Source organism: Phoenix dactylifera, unplaced genomic scaffold (assembly GCF_009389715.1).
Source record: "Phoenix dactylifera cultivar Barhee BC4 unplaced genomic scaffold, palm_55x_up_171113_PBpolish2nd_filt_p 000945F, whole genome shotgun sequence".
Taxonomy (NCBI): domain Eukaryota; kingdom Viridiplantae; phylum Streptophyta; class Magnoliopsida; order Arecales; family Arecaceae; genus Phoenix; species Phoenix dactylifera.
Window position 1 is genome coordinate 24,545 of NW_024068304.1, and position 6,871 is coordinate 31,415.

The window sequence follows — 6,871 nt, forward strand, 5'->3', positions numbered from 1 at the left end:
AGACAGTGGTTTATATGTAAAAGCGCCTCTATTTTATTTGAGATACTCATGCGTGTAACGTGATAGGGTCTTATATGTGAAAACGCCTGTAGACCGCGGAAAAAGTTTTATCTAATAATACTAGTAATTTGCCTGGATAATTACAGTACAACGGCGACGCATCTGCCGAGTTCACGCAGCGGGTAAATTAAATCAGTTGCGTGGTTCGGATCCGGTAACGTTTTCTCCCGTGTCGTGCACGCGTGCAGTATTCTTGATGTAATTTAATGCGCAATAAGGGAGCTTAAACTAATTTTTCTATTAGACCTCTCGTTCCCTCGTCTTCTTCCCTTCGCTCGGCCGTCGGAAATGGCCGCCCTATCGACGCTGTTCACCGGCGTGAAGCGGCCGCCTCCATTCCCCTCCTCCGCCGCCTTCCCTCTCTCCAAGCCCTTGTCTACTTCGAGATCCCAACGGAGGAACCCCTTCTCTGCCTCGCTGGTCGTCATCGCGGCTGTGACCATCTCCAACGCCCATACCCGGGAGCGGGAGAGGCTCAAGTAGCTATTCCGGGAGGCTCGAGAAAGGTGCCTCGTCGATCCCATGGACGGTGTCTTCTTCACCCTCGACGATTTCCTCGCCGCCTTTGACAAGCACGACGGGTCCGAGCCCAAGTTGGTCCCAAGGTTCGACATATCCTCTCTCTCTCTCTCTCTCTCTCTCTCTCTCTCTCTCTGTGTGTGTAATTTCGAGTATTTAACATGATTTGGTCATGTTTGGAGCTTAAATGCTAACCTGTTACTTTGATAGAATGTGGTTTAGTCTGATATCATTGGATTTAATTACTTCAGTTTGTTAAAGAATGCGCTTTGAGCGCCGATTAGTATTTTTGAATCATAGGTCCGTAAGAGTTTGAGTTCTTGGAATGATGGATGGGAGAAAATGCTTTCTTCAAATCGACAGCAAAATTTATCAACAATCTCCGCATGAATTTGTAATTTTGACAAGACGTAATTTGGTCATCGACTAGCCATCTTAAATTGATAGGCGCTAATTGATTTTATATCATGTCATCTAGACTGACAACTTTTCTGGGTCAACTTGAAGTGAATTATTAAACCTGGATGCATTTTCTATTAAATTTAGCAATATCCAAAGCTATACGTCTTTTCATGCTTTCTTTTAACCAAATTATATGACTTATGTGGACAATCTGATGATGTTGTTGTTGTTTTCCTCTCTAGTTTAGGCCTAAATGTTTAAATTTTGGTCCCTTTTCTTTTCTGTACAACTACTAATTTCAGTCTGTTGTGATTCTATCGATATTATTAAGTCAGCTATTTAATACTTGCAGGTTATTATAATTCTTTGCAGCACATGAGATCCAACTATTTTTCCATTTTTTTTCTCCCCCAAGGTTAAAGGAACTGTCTTTATGACAGATGATAATGGTGCTCTTGTGGACATTGTAGCAAAAGCATCTGCATACCTGCCTATTCAAGAAGCATCTATTTATAAAGTTTCACATGTAGCAGAGGCAGGCATATATCCCGGATTAGAAGATGAGTTTGTTGTAATTGGTGAGAATGCAGTAGATGATAGTTTGATTTTAAGTCTACGATCAATTTGATGCGATCTTGCATGGGAAAGGTGCCAGCAGCTCCAAGATGCTGTGGTCACAGGTAAGGTGGGGATCATGTACCGCATCTAGTTGTCTCCATCTATGATTGCTATGTCGGCCCTTTTCTTGGCAAACATGGATCTGCTGATTAGGTCTCATGTATGATATTAGTCTCTGGTCCTTTTTTCTATCAACTTTAGCTGATCCACTCCCAGGAAGATTTGATGTTTTTAGTTTCAGAGTATTCTTCCTACAATTGCATGATTGACTTTGTTTCCTGTATTTGCCTCTATATTTCTCATGTTTTTATTGGAAAAGTAATATTGGAAAAGCAATACTGAAGGCTTGCAGCATTGCAATTAGCCATAAGGGATCAAGATAAGACTCTCCAAATGCCAACTTTGTCTCATATTGCTGCTGTTCATTTGTATTCAGAAGCCATGGAGGATTTTATAGCTTTATCTCTGTCTAAATGTGTTGCTATTTAAGCTTCATATACCAAGGTCTCTTGCTTTTGCATCAAGAGTTGTTTTGAGCTTCATAACACATTAGGCTTTGAATCTTAAACAAACTTGAATCTCAAGCTTGCCCTTTACATTTATATTCCTTCAAAGTTTCTACTAAAATTCTCCTCAATTTCTTATTAATATTCGCATTCAAACAAGCATTTGCAAATTCATTTCATTAATTTGTGTTAATGGAGCAAAGCCTCTCTAGGTAATCAAAGAGCCTCCTTTTCTTCTTCTTTCATCAAATGCCTATCTTGAATTGGCTGTATTATCCAAATAAAAATATGCAAGAGTCACTGAAAACATATAATTAAAGTCCGCCAACTGCGAATCATGTGTAGCATGTGGAACCAAGGACGGAATATACTGATGTTTCTTCAATTCTACTATTTCAATTATAATAATTGATGAAAATGGAGTAAGCAGGAAGTGCTGTTACTGAAGGATTAATGTAAATCAATATAAGCGGAATGCTTGGGTTTGGTTTGAGCAGTTGAATAGAGAATGGCGGATCAAAGAAACATAGGTGCGAGTGCTAAAGCAGCAAACTGTAATTTGAAAAAGCTCATATTGTAGTATACCATTAATTAAGGTGACCAAAAATAGATTGATCAAGGTAAATTGCTTATGTAAATAACATAAATCTTCAGTGGGTTGAGGTTCATTCAAGTTTCTGACCAACTATCTAGCTTACAGTTGCAAAAAAGTAAAAGTGGAGGGGATTCAGGTGGTAGAGCAAGAAAGTATGTTTCTGTAAGGCAAACACATTGTGTAAAAATTGTCTGCAGAGTACAACACTGCATAAGTCAATTTATTAAGGAAAGCTCCAAGTCTTTATGAAATTGAGGAGCTAGTGTGGTATCATGATAGAAGCTTCCTGTATCTAAGGCCCAATATTTCCTTTGAAATTGGGAACTAATAAGTGTTAGCAATGTTTATTAATGGAAAGATTGATAAAAGGGAAAAAAAGTCTTGAGCAATCATGAATAGGTGCTGCTAATCCGCAATATGAACTATTTTAAACATTTTGAAGACAATTGGATCGACGGCTTAAAGTTTTTTTATCAAGTGGTTGCGTGGCAAAAGGTTCATGTGCAGAGTCAAATAACAGTTCTAATTATTTATGTCCATTGGCTTTTATATAATTTTAGGTTAAATTTAGAGTTTTGAAGAGGTCTACATGCTTGAGGGCAAGGTTCTTGCGTGGATGTTGCGCTGCAGGCACAACCATTACTGGAGGGGGGACCTATGTTGATTTTGCACCTTAGAATCTGGTATCTGGACTATGTTGCAGTCAAACATTCTTTAGGACTGATGCAATGTTATACACCCGAAATATGGCAAAGGAAACTGCTTACAGGAGTCCCCTTGATATATTTTTTTTCACTCTGTTAAAGAACCAAAAGTTTAGGATTAGTTTTCTTTGGATATAGTTCTTAATCCTTCTAGGTGAGTCTGTGCTACAAAATTCTGTATGCAAGGGCATGAGTTAATTTATTAGATTCATTTATGGACTGCTAGAATTTATAAAAGTTTGATAATCCATGGGTCATCTGTCATCTGTAAACTTGAGTGATGCCCAATTGTGGTTGAACGATTCCTTCAGACCCTCTTCTTCCTCCTACAGACCCTCTTCTTCCTCCTTGCTTTATTGTATTAAAATATTTTACTTATCTCCTACTAATACATGTAGCCATGTTCTCTAGGATTTGTTAGGAAGGATCACTGAGTTAGTTAATTTCCCTTCCGAAAAATGAAAACCTACTCATAAAATGCATCCAATTATCAGCTCATGGAACAGATCTATTGAAATTTGGAACTCAATATTTGCCTCTAATTATGATTTTTAGTGAGGTCAACATATAATACTGTTTTGCCCTTCATGCCTGCCTTTTAATGATCACATGCTTTTATGAACTGCAGGTTGTTGGGCAAAATAAAGGAGGTGTGGTGGTCATCATGGAGGGCCTTCATGGTTTTATACCATTTTCACATATTTCAATGGTGGTTGTTGTAACCTGATATCTGCATATTCTAATTTATTGGTGCTACTTAGTTGAACACCTAGGTTGTTTCACTTAACAACCATTTCCAAGAACAATCTCGTTATTTTTAAAGAAAAGCAAAGAGGAGTTTCACTGTGTTGCTTGTGAGTAATAGCACAACATTAGCTAATAAATCAATATCTTTTCCTGATTCTGTTGGTATTGTAGAATATATAGATCTTGTAGACATCAGCCTCTATTTTTTGGCAAAGTGGCACTCTGTCAATACAGTTTACTTGCACTAGTCTGATCTAGTATTACTTGTTTCTGATTCTTGGACTTGATGTGCCAACTAGATATCAACTGCAAGAGAACTCATCAACAAGAAACTACCTGTGAAATTTGTGGAGGTTGATAAAGAACAGTCTTGGCTTGTTCTCAGTAATTGCAAGGCTGTGGCAATCAATAAAGCTCATATTGGAATAGGGTCAGTTGTCACTGGAATTGTTCAGGGCCTGAAACCATATGGTGCCTTTATTGACATAGGTGGAGTTATTGGCCCTCTCCATGTTAGCCAGATAATTTATAACCTTGTTTCAGATGTTGCGACAGTCCTGCAGCCTGGTGACAGGCTAAAGGTATACAGGTTTGACTCTTTCATGTTCTCTTGATTGCTTGGCTGTTTTCAAGAAGGTTCTAATGGAAGCTTCTTATTACTACTAAAAGCCATGTCTATGAAGACACTTTTCTGAAACAGAGATTGAGAAGTAGTAAAAAGGCAGCTTTACCATCATAATCATAATTATCTAGACTTTTCTCAACTGAGGCACTTTATGGTATTCCTAATCTTAGTTCTGCTTAGAAGCAAGGTTTTATAAAAAGAATCCCACATAGTTGTTTACTAGCATATAACCTACACGATACATGGGATACGATTTTTTCTGTTTTTCCCAATAGTTCTTGAAATGCAATGTAATAAATTATAAGGCTTGATAATTACCATCGCGATTTATTATAATTGTCTCAAATAACACTGTCTACCTTGAGTTTCAGCTCCAAGTAATCGAACTTTTCCCACTTTTTATGCAGAGTGGCTTCTCGTATTTGAGGTGATTGTAGACCCCTTCATGCCAATTGTACCCATCAAGGATCTAGACATAGCAGGATCCCACTGGTAGAGGTGTAAAAATGGAACGAGTAATTTTAGCATGCTGCTGCTACTCTTTCTTCCATAGGCTTCTACGGAGATACTTTTTGTCAGACAGTTGTTATCATCAATTCTTGCTTTTGTATTTTTATGCTAATATTGTTGAAATGCTAGGAAACATCCTCCGCAATGTTGTATAAATGGTGTTGACAAGATCATGAGAAGTTACTGGACAAAGCAGAGAGTAGCTATCAGTCTCATATTTTCATTTAAGGCTGCAATTGTAGGTTTTGGATAAATTTAAATTTTTGAATTTTAAAATTAAAATTCTTTTAGGAGGTGTTTTGTTGTTAAATAGAGCAAGTTCAAAAATGAAAACAATTGAGTATAAGAATGCAAGAAAAAATGAACTAGAAATTGCTGCAGTGGCCATGATTAGTAATTTCAATATATATATATATATATATATATATATATATATATATATATATATATTAGGGACATCCTAAGAAAACAAGCTTTTGATAATAATATAGAAATGTGGTTGTTGTATGAACTTTCTGAGACAATTGTGATATGATTATTGATCAAATATAATAAGAGTTAAACCATATTATAGCATTCTGAGTTGTATATTATGGTAGCCAGAGAGGGAGGTTGAGATCCTGCAGCCCTGCACAGGCTGATAGATCAAGAGCACAATAATGATGGAAAGCATCAGCCTTCTATAGAGGACCTCCTTATGTGGGTATACCTATCTCCTCTGTAGATAGATATTTTTATCTCCTGTGTGACCATAGATGCTCATATTTTTATTTTCTTCTGCTTCAGCACTAAATAGCACGAGCAATCCAACTTGCTCTTAAAAAGGTTTATATAACCACATCGTTTGTTTTTAACCATCCTAGTTTTAACCATTGCATACAGACTGGTCTTTGATACGGGAGATATTGACTGCTCACTACGGAGTTAATCACATGTATCATGGCAAAATGCACACTAATTGTCACTAATGAAACTCCTTTTTCCACCTTCCAAGTGTGTGACACCATTCTTCTTCCTTGGCCAGATTTCACGTTCGTGTGTATTTTCACTAGAACCGGAAAAAAAAACTTTTCCATCCCTAACCAATTTACCCACTTCAAACGGCCATTGGCTCCCCATCCAGCTGAAGACAAAGCTCTAGCCGGATCAGAATGACTGATGAGAGGAACAGTTGCTCAGCTTGAAACTCGGGCGGGGATCTCCCTCTGTTACAAGCACGGGAGATCAGGACAACAACCATCTAAGCATCTGACAATGGCTCAATAACGTTCTGAGATAGACCCATATTGTAGTTTTTGGTTGAGCACAATGATTGACCGGCATACACGAATCCATCCCAGCAGAAGACGTTATACAAACCATTCAGATCAAGGATTGCTCTGGTAGTCATCAATTGACAAATGATCCATATGCTGCCTGAGCTAAAGCGGCTATCATGCTCCCAAGCAACCACAAGTTCAATTCCTGGCAGATTCTTAAAGAATTTTAAAGAACCTAGAGAGTTGAGACTTTCTGAATTTTTTCGAACTTAGGAAAGAAATGAGAATCACCTAATGAAAGACACCTCAAGTTTATAGAGTAATCC

General features: G+C 37.7%; 1 long non-coding RNA gene across 3 annotated transcripts; it reads left to right on the top strand.

Moving 5' to 3' along the window:
• The first annotated feature begins 81 nt into the window (after positions 1-81).
• On the top strand, positions 82-5,512 carry LOC103715778. 3 transcript variants are annotated; one of them, XR_005509351.1, is made up of 4 exons: positions 82-665; positions 1,334-4,258; positions 4,451-4,732; positions 5,184-5,512. It is a non-coding gene; the product is annotated as an uncharacterized LOC103715778 (long non-coding RNA). The 3 variants fall into 3 exon arrangements; XR_005509349.1 differs by having other exon boundaries at positions 1,334-4,732; XR_005509350.1 differs by having other exon boundaries at positions 4,033-4,732.
• Positions 5,513-6,871: the final 1,359 nt, after the last annotated feature.